The sequence below is a fragment of the Macaca mulatta genome, chromosome 11 (genome assembly GCF_049350105.2).
Source record: "Macaca mulatta isolate MMU2019108-1 chromosome 11, T2T-MMU8v2.0, whole genome shotgun sequence".
Classification (NCBI taxonomy): domain Eukaryota; kingdom Metazoa; phylum Chordata; class Mammalia; order Primates; family Cercopithecidae; genus Macaca; species Macaca mulatta.
The window spans coordinates 46,789,955-46,804,302 of NC_133416.1; the positions used below are offsets into that span (position 1 = coordinate 46,789,955).

The 14,348-nt window shown below is 40.1% G+C and overlaps 1 protein-coding gene across 1 annotated transcript in view; it reads right to left on the reverse strand.

The window, feature by feature from the left end:
• The window catches only part of SLC2A13 (solute carrier family 2 member 13), a 364,441-nt gene that overhangs the window by 172,987 nt on the left and 177,106 nt on the right, over positions 1-14,348 (reverse strand). The gene's annotated exons all lie outside the window — the stretch shown is intronic.

Genomic DNA, 14,348 nt, shown 5'->3' on the forward strand with positions numbered 1-14,348 from the left:
TTATGAGGCCAGCATCACCCTGATACCAAAGCCTGGCAGAGACACAACAAAAAAAGAGAATTTTAGACCAATATCCCTGATGAACATCGATGCAAAAATCCTCAATAAAATACTGGCAAACCGGATCCAGCAGCACATCAAAAAACTTATCCACCATGATCAAGTGGGCTTCATCCCTGGGATGCAAGGCTGGTTCAACATATGCAAGTCAATAAACGTAATCCAGCATATAAACAGAACCAAAGACAAAAACCACATGATTATCTCAATAGATGCAGAAAAGGCCTTTGACAAAATTCAACAGCCCTTCATACTAAAAATGCTCAATAAATTCGGTATTGATGGAACGTATCTCAAAATCATAAGAGCTATTTATGACAAACCCACAGCCAATATCATACTGAATGGGCAAAAACTGGAAAAATTCCCTTTGAAAACTGGCACAGGACAGGGATGGCCTCTCTCACCACTCCTATTCAACATAGTGTTGGAAGTTCTGGCTAGAGCAATCAGGCAAGAGAAAGAAATAAAAGGTATTCAGTTAGGAAAGGAAAAAGTGAAATTGTACCTGTTTGCAGATGACATGATTGTATATTTAGAAAACCCCATTGTCTCAGCCCAAAATCTCCTTAAGCTGATAAGAAACTTCAGCAAAGTCTCAGGATACAAAATAAATGTGCAAAAATCACAAGCATTCTTATACACCAGTAACAGACAAACAGAGAGCCAAATCATGAATGAACTTCCATTCACAAAAGAGAATGGAATACGCTTCAAAGAGAATGAAATACCTAGGAATCCAACTTACAAGGGATGTAAAGGACCTCTTCAAGGAGAACTACAAACCACTGCTCAGTGAAATAAAACAGGACACAAACAAATAGAAGAACATACCATGCTCATGGATAGGAAGAATCAATATCGTGAAAATGGCCATACTGCCCAAGGTAATTTATAGATTCAATGCCATCCCCATCAAGCTTCCAATGAGTTTCTTCACAGAATTGGAAAAAACTGCTTTAAAGTTCATATGGAACTAAAAAGGAGCCCACATTGCCAAGACAATCCTAAGTCAAAAGAACAAAGCTGGAGGCATCACGCTACCTGACTTCAAACTATGCTACAAGGCTACAGTAACCAAAACAGCATGGTACTGGTACCAAAACAGAGATATAGACCAATGGAACAGAACAGAGTCCTCAGAAATAATACTACACATCTACAGCCATCCTATCTTTGACAAACCTGAGAGAAACAAGAAATGGGGAAAGGATTCCCTATTTAATAAATGGTGCTGGGAAAATTGGCTAGCCATCAGTAGAAAGCTGAAACTGGATGCTTTCCTTACTCCTTATACGAAAATTAATTCAAGATGGATTAGAGACTTAAATGTTAGACCTAATACCATAAAAACCCTAGAAGAAAACCTAGGTTCAGGACATAGGCATGGGCAAGGACTTCATGTCTAAAACACCAAAAGCAATGGCAACAAAAGCCAAAATTGACAAATGGGATCTAATTAAACTAAAGAGCTTCTGCACAGCAAAAGAAACTACCATCAGAGTGAACAGGCAACCTACAGAATGGGAGAAAATTTTTGCAATCCACTCATCTGACAAAGGGCTAATATCCAGAACCTATAAAGAACTCAATCAAATTTACAAGAAAAAAACAAACAACCCCATCAAAAAGTGGGCAAAGGATATGAACAGACATTTCTCAAAAGAAGACATTTATACAGCCAACAGACACATGAAAAAATGCTCATCATCACTGGCCATCAGAGAAAGGCAAATCAAAACCACAATGAGATACCATCTCACACCAGTTAGAATGGCAATCATTAAAAAGTCAGGAAACAACAGGTGCTGGAGAGGATGTGGAGAAATAGGAACACTTTTACACTGTTGGTGGGATTGTAAACTAGTTCAACCATTATGGAAAACAGTATGGCGATTCCTCAAGGATCTAGAACTAGATGTACCATATGACCCAGCCATCCCATTCCTGGGTATATACCCAAAGGATTATAAATCATGCTGCTATAAAGACACATGCACACGTATGTTTATTGCGGCACTATTCACAATAGCAAAGACTTGGAATCAACCCATATGTCCATCAGTGGCAGACTGGATTAAGAAAATGTGACACATATACACCATGGAATACTATGCAGCCATAAAAAAGGATGAGTTTGTGTCCTTTGTAGCGACATGGATGCAGCTGGAAACCATCATTCTTAGCAAACTATCACAAGAACAGAAAACCAAACACTGCATGTTCTCACTCATAGGTGGGAACTGAACAATGAGATCACTTGGACTCAGGAAGGGGAACATCATACACCGGGGCCTATCATGGGGAGGGGGGAGGAGGGAGGGATTGCACTGGGAGTTATACCTGATGTAAATGACGAGTTGATGGGTGCTGACGAGTTGATGGGTGCCGCACGCCAACATGGCACAAGTATACATATGTAACGAACCTGCACGTTATCCACATGTACCCTAGAACTTAAAGTATTTAAAAAAAAAAAAAAAGGAGCAATAGAAGCATGATCATCAACGTCAATATCCGGTTACAAAACAGGGAAATAGATGAAGCAGTTGTCTGCATTTCTTATGCAACCAGTATTCTGAGTGCCTACTGCGTGCTGGAGACAGTTCAAAGGTTAACAACACAGATGGGGGCTCTACCCACGGAGCTTAATAAGCAAATAAATAAGCAGAAATGTAGGCAATGATACACATGACGGGGAAAAAATGGATTGATGTGATATTGATGGTAAAAGGTGGCTGTTTCAAACAGGGTCAAGGCCTATCTGAGGTGTGCTGTTTAAATTCAGATGCAAGTGACAAGGAACCAGCCACAATGAAGACACAGAGGAAGATCTTTCTAGCAGCAGGAAAAGTAACTGAAAAGCCTCTAAGTTGAGAACAAACCTGGAGATTTTGAGAAACAGATGAAAGAAAAAAGCTGGTGCAATTAAGTCTTAATGAACCAGGGAATAAAGGTGGGGGTGAGGATAATGGAGAAGATGGGGGACAAGCAGGCAGAGTCTGTGGACCATGTGAAAAGCCATGTTGATTTAAAGCATAATGGGGCCTGTAATCCAAGCACTTTGGGAGGCTGAGGTGTGTGGATCACTTGAGGTCAGAAGTTCAAGACCAGCCTGGCTAACATGGCGAAACCCTGTCTCTACCAAGAAATACAAAAATTAGCCAGGCATGGTGGTACACACCTGTAATCTCAGCTACTCAGGAGGTTGAGGCAGGAGAATCACTTGAACCTGGGAGGCAGAGGTTATAAAGGATGAGCACGCATGCAGGAAGACCAGTCAGAAGGCTAGCTATTGCAATAAGTGATAAAGGCAACAGTGACTTGGGCAGATGGCAGCAGTGAAATGAAGATAAATATAGGAAGGATAAATAATGCTTCCTATATAGAGCATAGGTTCTAAATAATAAGAGCAGAGGTTCCCATACTTTCTTGCTTCATGGCGCCCTTGGTGTCTCAGTAATTTTTTTCATAGCACACATAGGTCTAAAGTACCTAGCAGTTTCACTTTTAAGGTACATACTACTTAAGAGTAGTAGTCCATCTATGTCATTAATTTGCTTGAAAATTTAAAATATCCTGTGGTCTCCTGTGAAGGGTGCCCTGTGGCTCCAGGCTGTTTAGGAACCATAGCCTTAGTACTAAGACTTGCAAGAGAAATGGATGCGAGGATTACAGATAAAAGAAGAATCAAAGATTTCTGGCCAAAATCCTGGATTTGAGGCCTGAGCAAGTAGAGGGACAGTAGTGCCACTCACTGAGATGGGTAAGAATGGGGAAAAACACAACCCTGAAAAGTATCATGCCATGTACAAATAAGAAAGTTGAGACTTAGAGTGTCTGTGTAAATTACTCAAGGTAGCACAAGTGGTCAGGAAACAAGAAATTTGATTCCAAGTCTGTCTAATACCAGATAAAATAATAATATAACAAAAAATAAGCTTCTATGACTTAGTCACATTAGAGTAGATTATGATATTGCAGTTAATTCTAACAACATTATCAGATAGGTCTGTCTGATTCTGATTCTGAAGTTAGCTATGACATAACTCCCTGTTAGTTGATAAACAGGGATTGTAAGGGTGGCAAGTAGCAGCCTTGTCCACATAGTCTCAAAAAGAATTCTTTTAATGTAAAATGAAGGTCTTGGGGATAAAAAATGAAACCGAACATTCTATGAATGCCCATAGCTGCTGACATAACAACTAGCTATTCCTAAAACCAGAGCCACTCTATTGATCGCTTTCTTTTCAACCCAGCCCCAAATGGGACATATATGGGGAAAGTTCTAAGTACAATACTAACTGAATGTTGATTCCTTAGGACAGGTGGCACAACCTCAAAGGCCTAGATGAGGCCAGGTTATATGGAGTAGCAGGGAATGTAGGGAATGGGAGAGGACATACATCATCTCCAACAGGCAATGCCATCCCTGGAAATCTGGACTTTAATGTAAAATTTAACAAATGTAAAAACTCTGGGCCAGGCGCAGTGGTTCACATCTGTAATTCCAGCACTTTGGGAGGCTTAGGCATGTGGATCATGAGGTCAGGAGATCGAGACCATCCTGCCTAACACGGTGAAACCCCGTCTCTACTAAAAATACAAAAAATTAGCCGGGCGTGGTGGCTGGTGCCTGTAGTCCCAGCTACTCGGGAGACTGAGACAGGAGAATCACTTGAACCCAGGAGGCAGAGATTGCAGTGAGCCAAGATCATGCCACTGCCCTCCATCCTGGGCGACAGAGCGAGACTCCATCTGAAACAAACAAACAAACAACAACAACAAAAAAAAAACTCTGCACTTTCTAAAGAAAGCATGCCTGAGGACTAAATTTGGTCCTTGCAAACAGTCTTAGATAAATGATTACACTTTTGGATAAGCAGCTGAGGGAAGAGACTTAGGGACATTAAAGAAGGATCATTAGAAGAATCCAGGAGTAGGCTGTTAATTCTATGCTGGAAACTAAAGTTGAAATTTCACAGTTAAATCTACTTTATACATCTTCTATATTTTTTGGTACTGCGCGTTTTTTCAAAAATAGAAATAGAAGAACCTTACATGTAGTTCTCTAAAGTTTAATCTGTCCAGGAAGAAATGATCTTATCAAAATAAATGAAGATGTTCTAGCAAGAAACACTGTTCATTTTTCTCCCTGCCATTAATGGCAGGTCATCAGACTATTTGTCTCTGCATGGAGCAGCTTAATAGCATTTGAAATTCTGCAATTCTATCAGCCACAGGAAGCATAATCAGAAACTTGAACAGAACTCACTAACTTAGATCTTCACCTGCCTTCAGAAAGAAGGAACCAGGAAAAAGATATTTGAAGAATACTTACAGAACTCTTCAGTGTTGAAATCCAAATTAAATTTATGGCTGGGACTGGTAGCTCACACCTGTAATCCCAACACTTAGGAAGGCAGGGGTGGGAAGACAGCTCGAGTCCAGGACTTTGAGACCTGCCTGGGCAACATAGCAAGACACCATTCTCCACAAGAAGGGAAAAATAAATAAATAAAATTATGAAAACCTATCCAATATTATAAATTATTAGACATGTCATTATAGCCTGTCACTAATTCTAAAAGTCAGGACTAACTTGACAACATTTTTGAAAGATCCTCTTCTCAAAGCCTGAATGTTGTGGCTTTTATTTTCCTAAGGTCATGTCTGCAGACTAGCTAAGGAAGACACACAATCAGAGAGTGACTCATTCCCCTTATACATCATGCTATGACTCTGGATGTGAACAGAATAAAACAAAACAGGCAGTAGTAACTAAAATCTAGCTGGTTCTCCCTGGGGAATATTGCAAGGGGGCATTTTTAGTATGTGTATGGTCTTTTGGAGGAAATAGACAAATCTGCAGTTATAATATAATAAATAACTATTCATAGATTTCCACTCAGAGTGCTAAAGAAGGCCAGAAGGGGAACACTTACATTGGCCCCTGGGTTCAGGGAGATGACATGTGACCTAAGTTTGGAAGTCTTTTAAGGTACACTAGCTATTTCAGCTAGGGAGAATGGCATGCATGAAGTCACTGAAGCTTGGATTAGCTTTAATCACTGCCAGAAGTACAGGAGGTTCCAAGGAGCAGGAGGTACATGTACCTTTTTATACTTTATATACTTCATCTTTGTGCCTTATTATAATTCCTGGTTTCCAGATCACTGAGGCCCTGAGAAGTTATGAAGCTTGTAGCTTTACATACCCTTCTTTATATACCCTTGTGTAGGGTAGTGGTTGGACATGAAGCAGTGCAGAGTTGGACAAAAGCCACAAGGAGCTCCGGACTTTGAACTTTGCTGAAAGCTGTGGGACACATTAAATCATTTATGTCAAGATGAGACATAATTGATTTTGTTTCAGAAAGTGTAGAGGCAGAGATAATAAAGGCTCAATTGAGGAAGTTGAGATTTAAGGCAGGAAAATCCTCTGTGCATCCCTCTACAGTGTTGTCCAGTGCCCTGCCCTCACATGCTTGGGCTAGGGTAGGTTCACTTTGATCTTTTTCTCCTTGGGAATTAAGAATTCTGACAATTCCAATCAATCTATTGTGGATGCTTGAACTAGAAGTAACTCCAAAGTTATGGTGGTAGAGATTGACCAGATATAAGCAAAAGAAGAGGATGTTCTCTAAAAGAAAGAAGAAAGGAGGATGCATACACCTTACAGAAATAAGAGCAAGAAACCTTGGGGACACAGAGGTTGAGCAAGTGACTCTCCAGTTTCTGATTTCAACCCTGTGCCAGGCCCAGCTATATTTCCTGCCTTTAGGCCCTATTTCCTTATTGTAAACCAACTCATCTTCTTAAATTTAGGTTTGAGTGGGATTCTGGTGCAAATAATGTGAGCTCTGGCTAAAGCAAGGCCTGACAGAAAATGGAATGAAGATCATAGGAAGGATACAAGAGATATTAGGAATGTAAAATTGAAGGAAATTACAGTTGATTTGATTTGGGTATGTTCACTCCCAAGCTACAGGCTTGGGCACCCAACTGGTCACATGCATCATTGAGAAAAGGATTCTAAGGGGAGGGGAAGAATTAGCAGAGAGTGATAGTGATTCAGTTTTATGCACATTGAGACTGGTGAGAGTGGAATATTCAAAAGTAGAAATGTTCAGCAGTTGAATATATGAGTACATATGGCAGAGGAGTTCTGACCTGCAATATAGATTAGGTCTTCTTTAACATGTCGATGGTCATTGGCCTAATGGGACTGGAATAGGTCTCTGAGTAGAGCTGCAAGCCAAGACCTGGACAACACCACCACTAAGGTTCAAATTGAGTAGGAAAAGCCATGAAAGAGACTTAAGATGAAATGCTGAGGTGAGGGACCATTTTTTCAGAAGAACCATGGCCAAGTGATGAGAGCATGGAGAATGAACTCATAGACAGGAATAAATGTAAATCTGGGAAGAGGAAAATAGACCTTCCTCACATCTTTTGTGGCTGGCACTTTGTTGTCTCATTTCATCTTCAAGCAACCTTTCAAGACGGGTCACAGCATATGCTTTTAAAGATAAGCAAAAGCGATCATAAGTTCCCTGAAAATGGGGTAAGTCATATTCTGTATCTCTGGTCCCTCACAGAGTGCCTGCTACCTGTGTGTAAAGAGTGAATTAAGACCCGGGCATCTCTACAATGTTACAATAGTCTACCCGGAATCAGCCAGGCTGGTGTTACTTTCAAACTCACATATCATATTGGGGACAAGGTTCTACTTTATTGGCACAGAAAGTCTATTTTCTGGGACACAACCCTGGATTTCATGCTATTTCAACTCATTAACAGCATCTCCATTTCTTCTCCTTACCTTTCAGTGAAACATATGAGTCAGAAAAACGAAGGTGAGGAAATATGTTTTCATATTTCTAAAGATGTCCTGAGGCACCCAAAAACCCAAAACCTTAGTTGCTGATACCTTACAAACCATGGAGATGAGTTTCCACTAATAACCACAGAATCTTAAATTCACATCTGATTCAGAAAGTATGACAAAAGGATTAGACAATCTTTTGATGTAAACTACAAGTCATGCCACATGGGGCATATTTAGCTACAGATCCCTGACCTTCTAAGGAAGCTTTATTAGCTCTTGTCATCCTAAGGTCATTGAGGTCTTTTCTCCTTGACATAAATCTAAGATGAAAAGAACACATCTAATACTGAAGTGAAGGGCACTACTATAACATGTACAAGCTAGAAGAAGAACACCATCATGATTCTTTCCTGTATTCTGAAAATAGAGACATGCATAAAGAAGGGTATTATAGCAATTTTGTGTCTCCAGAGGATGCCTCAAATCCTGTATCAACAGGTATAGGGTAAAGAAGGTGGATTAACGGTGGGATGTTTCTGCTTTCCACAAACGCCTGGGATTTTATAAACCGTAGTACACAGGGAGCAGAAGGAAAGTGAACACAGACGTAGTTGCTCCCACGGGCCTGAATCATACGTGTTTTCTCATTTAATCACATTCAGGAGGTTTAATTCCTGATTTCCAAATCACTGAGGACCTGAGAAGTTATGTAGCTTGTGGAGTTTACACAGAAAATAGGTGTGTTGGGTTTGGATTCAAATCCAGATTTAACACCGAAGGTTGTATTAGTATTTGATGTGCCATGTTTCTGCACACAAAACAACTCCATTTAAATAAATCTTTTAAAACACAACAAAAATCATTTGTATCCTCTTCAATCCCTAGGTAGAATTAATCACTCATTTTCCTGTGTTCCTACAGTGTATTAATTTGGCTTTTATTATGCTGCACTGTAATTATCTGTGTGTCTATATCCTTAGCTATAATACAAACTTCTCAGTGAAAAGAATTATAGCTTACAGATCTTTGAATCTACAGCAATGATATAGTAAATATTGGTTGAAGGCATAAATAAATACATTAATGATGTATTTTTCAGATTCCTATAACAGGACAAAAATTATTTGTGAATTATACAAAGAAAAAAGATAATATTCAAGAAAATACATTTTCATCATTTGTTAGCATGAATCTCCACTTTTTATTGCTTATTTTCCACATGGTTAGCCAGGGATCATTGACCTTTTTTTTTTTTTTTTTTTTTTTACTAAAAATGGATTTGCCATATCCATGAACAGGTACTAAGAAAGTTCACATCCATATTGTGCTAACTTATTTTTACACATATTTGGAGACAGGATTTTTCAGAGGTGCTTTTCATGCCTTGCCCCATATATTCTAGATCACCCTCTGAATTACCCTGCAGCCATCATGGAAACTCACTATAGAATCTGGCAGTTTCTAGCTCAACTTTGTCTCTCTACTTGTCTACATGACAGCTCTGGCATCATAAGTGATTTCTCAGGAAAACCTGGAGGGAGTGCATTTAATATCCTCAGGGACAACACTCAAGTTGAGGGACTGGGGATTGTGGATAAATACCCCTCGACTAATTCTGAGGACAATCTACACTGTTCCTCGGAGAGTACTCAGCCAGACTGCGCTCCAGTTGCCTACTGACATAGCCTGCTTACCACTGCTCTCTTTACTGCCTCTTCTCCCTTCCCTATCCCACTTTCCTTACTCCCTTTCTCAACCTCTTGATATCGTCCCCAAAATATCATCTGCACCCAAGTCCTTGCCTTAGGGGCAACCTGCTTTTGGGGCAACCTAAACAGAGACAGGTGTGCAATACATACACAGGGAAATGGAAAATGATTAGAAACATTCTGATGGCTCACTACAAAGGCATTCTACTCCAAGCCTCCTCTGATGAGAGTGCTTTGTTTTGTTTGCTAGGATAGTGAGTGACCTACCTGCCATCAAAAAGGGTTTTAGACTCCAGAGGGAGAAAGTACACCCCTTCCCTTATAAACCACGTGCACATGAGTTGAGAAGCCAGTGGAGTTCATAGGGCTTGAGCCTACTCTTACATTATGGAAGCCAAGGAAAGTCTATCATATCAGGTGATAAGTCTGCTACACAATCTTGGGATAAAGAGGCATTATCAGCTGTAACCTAGATTGTCTTTCTTCAAAGACACGATAGGGAAATAAAAATATGGTCTTAACATATAAGAAGCTAGGCCTCTAAGACAATGATCAGCATGCGGTAAGCATTTAATAAATATTCCAAAAATTGTGTTGAACAGAGTACATTTTTCTTTTTAGACCAAAACTATTTTTCTACAGTCTGATAACTTTTCATCCAAGAAAGGCTTCAAGTATTACTATTTCAAATGTTTTAGCTTCCATTCTACTTGAAACTCCATTTGCCCTCATTCAAATGCACATTAAAAGTCCATCTACTTCACTTTATAGGTAATTAGACTGAAAGCAATTAACTGGCATGCCCAGAGTCCCATGGTGGAGACAGACCTTGAATCTAATTTTCCTGATTTCTGTGTTAATATTCTTCCCCTCACATGACACTCATTTTTCAAAAGAGTGAGCCATAAACCCTAACATTTTCCTATTTATTCACTAACTTTCAGCCAATGAACACAAATGAGTACAAATTCACTAATCCGGAAATACTTCAATGAGTAAACATTTTATCTTCCAACAGCTTTTTGGACTAGGGAGGCAGAGAGGGGAAGACTCATTTTAGTGAGATGCTGCTCTAATACATTCATCCTGCCTTGTGGAAGACCTCGAAGAGAGCAAAACCTCATTTCTAGGTCAGATTTACAATCTGAAAGTGTACAAACCCTTATTGTTTTCTTTCTTATTTTCAGCCACCTTTATTCTTCTCTGTATTTATCACCATCTGACCAGGTGTGCTTGTGCTATGTTTCCTGATCGCATGGTATTTTTTTTTTTTTTTAATACCAGGAGTGCTTGTTGAGGATAGAATATGAGAATGGAACAGATCCAGAAATACTGCACTTAGAAAATTAAATTAATTAAATATGATTAACAAGTATAAATGCCTCATTCAACCATCAGCCTAGCTTGTCCAGGAACTCTAGATCAGGATATAAATGAAAGGACTTAGCTAGGTACCAGAAAACTTAAGAATTTGATAAGGTTAATGGTTCTTGAGATGGCTGTGATTTTTTCTTTTTTAGCACACAAACAGCCATTTTAGGTTTTGGTTTTTTTAAATACATAACTTGTAACATTTTATTTATTCATTTTATTTTTCTATAAGTTATTGGGGTACAGGTGGTATTTGGCTACATGAGTAACTTCTTTAGTGGTGATTTGTGAGATTTTGGTGCACCCACCACCCAAGCAGTATACACTGCACCATATTTGTAGTCTTTTATCCCTTGCCCCCTCCCACTCTTCCCCCTCAAGTCCCCAAAGTCCACTGTATCATTCTTATACCTTCGCGTCCTCATAGCTTAGCTCCCCCATATCAGTGAGAACATATGATGTTTGGTTTTCCATTGCTGAGTTACATCACTTAGAATAATAGTCTCCAATCTCATCCAGGTCAGTGCAAATGCTGTTAATTCATTCCTTTTTATGGCTGCATTGTATTCCATCACACATATATATCAGTTTCTTTATCCACTTGTTGATTGATGGGCATTTGGGTTGGTTTCATGATTTTGCAATTGTGAATTGTGCTGCTATAAACATGCGTGTGCAAGTATCTTTTTCAAATAATGACTTCTTTTCCTCTGGGTAGATACCCAATAGTGGGATTGCTGGATCAAATGGTAGTTCTACTTTTAGTTCTTTAAGGAATCTCCACACTGTTTTCCATAGTGGCTGTACTAGTTTACATTCCCACCAGCAGTGTAGAAGTGTTCCCTGTTCACCGCACCCACGCCAACATCTACTGTTTTTTGATTTTTTGGTTATGGCCATTCCTGCAGGAGTAAGGTGGTATTGCATTGTGGTTCTGATTTGCATTTCCCTGATCATTAGTGATGTTAAGCATTTTTTCATATGTTTGTTGGCCATTTGTATATCTTCTTTTGAGAATTGTCTATTCATGTCCTGAGACTACTTTTTGATGGTCCTGTTTGTGTTTTTCTTACTGATTTGTTTGAGTTCATTGTAGATTCTGGATTTGAGTCCTTGGTCAGATGTACAGATTGTGAAGATTTTCTCCCATTCTGTGGGAGGTCCCAACTATTTATCTTTGTTTTTATTGCATTTGCTTTTGTGTTCTTGGTCATGAAATCCTTGCCTAAATCAATGTCTAGAACGGTTTTTCCAATGTTGTCTTCTAGAATTTTTATAGTTTCGGGTCTTAGGTTTAAGTCCTTAATCCATCTTTTTTTTTTTTTTTTTTTTTTTTTTTTTTTTTTTTTGAGACGGAGTCTTGCTATGTCGCCCAGGCTGGAGTGCAGTGGCCGGATCTCAGCTCACTGCAAGCTCCGCCTCCCGGGTTCACGCCATTCTCCTGACCTCGTGATCCACCCGTCTCGGCCTCCCAAAGTGCTGGGATTACAGGATTGAGCCACTGCGCCCGGCCCCTTAATCCATCTTGAGTTGATTTTTATATAAGGTTAGAGATGAGGATGCAATTTCATTCTCCTACATGTGGCTAGCCAATTATCCCAGCACCATTTGTTGAAAAAGGTGTCCTTTCTCCACTTTATGTTTTTGTTTGCATTGTCGAAGATCAGTTGGCCTTAAGGATTTGGGTTTATTTCTGAGTTCTCTATTCTGTTCCATTGGTCTATGTGCCTATTTTTATACCAGTACCATACTGTCTTGGTGACTATGGCCTTACAGTATAGTTTGAAATCAGGTAGTGTGATGCCTCCAGATTTGTTCTTTTTGCTTAGTCTTGCTTTGGCTATGTGGGCTCTTTTTTGGTTCCATATGAAGTTTAGTATTGTTTTATCTAATTCTGTGAAGAATGATGGTGGTAGTCTGACAGTGACTTTATTAAATCTGTAGATTGCTTTTGGCAGTATGGTCATGTTCACAATATTGATTCTACCCATCCATGAGCATGGGATGTGTTTCCATTTGTTTGTGTCATTATGACATCTTTCAGTAGTGTTTTGTAGTTTTCCTGTAGAGGTCTTTCACCTCCTTTGTTAGGTATATTTCTAAGTATTTTATATTTTTTTGCAGCTATTGTAAAAAGGGTTGAGTTCTTTATTTGATTCTCTGCTTGGCTGCTGTTGGTGTATAGAAGAGCTACTGATTTCTGTATATTAACATTGTATCACGAAACTTTGCTGAATTATTTATCAGTTCTCAGAGCTTTCTAGAGGAACATTATTCCTCTAGTTATTCTAGTTAGCAATTAATTCCTCTAACCTTTTATCAAGGTTCTTAGCTTCCTTGCATTGGATGAGAACATGCTCCTTTAGCTCGGAGGAGTTTGTTACTACCCACCTTCTGAAGCCTCCTTCTGTTAATTCATCAAAGACATTCTCTGTCCAGTTTTGTTCCCTTGCTGGTGAGGAGTTGTGATCCTTTGGAGGAGATGAGGCATTTTGGTTTTTGATTTTCAGCCTTTTTGTGCTGTTTTTTCCTCATCTTCATGGATTTATCTACCTCTTGATGTTGGTGACCTTCAGTTGGGGATTCTGTGTGGATGTCCTTTTTGTTGATGTTGATGCTATTCCTTTCTGTTTGTTAGTTTTCCTTCTAACAGTCAGGCCCCTCTGCTGCAGGTCTGCTGGAGTTTGCTGGAGGTACACTCCAGACCCTGTTTGCCTGTATCACCAGCAGAGGCTGTAGAACAGCAAAGACTGTTGCCTGTTCCTTCCTCTGGAATCTTCGTCCCAGAGGGGCACCCTCCAGACGCCCTTGGAGCTCTCCTGTATGAGGTGTCTGTCGATCCCTGCTGGGAGATGTCTCCGAGTCAGGAGGCACGGGGGTCAGTGACCCACTTGAAGAGGCAGTCTGTCCCTTAACTGAGCTCAAGAGCTGTGCTGGGAGATTTGTTGCTCTCTTCAGAGCTGGCAGGCAGGAACATTTAAAGTCTGCTGAAGCTGCACCCACAGCCACCCCTTCCCATCTGTCCCAGGAAGATGGGAATTTGATCTATAAGGCCCTGACTGGGGCTGCTGCCTTTCTTTCAGAGATGCCCTGACCAGAAAGAAGGAATCTAGAGAGGCAAGCTGGCTACAATGGCTTTGCTGAGCTGTGGTGGGATCTGCCCAGTTGGAACTTCCCTGTGGCTTTGTTTACACTGTGAGGGGAAAACAGCCTACTCAAGCCTCAGTAATGGTGGACGTCCTTCCCCACACCAAGCTCGAGCATCCCAGGTCGACTTCAGACTGCTGTGCTGGCAGCAAGAATTTCAAGCCAGTGGATCTTAGCTTGCTGGGCTCTGTTGGGTGGGATTTGCCAAGCTAGACCACTTAGCTCCCTGGC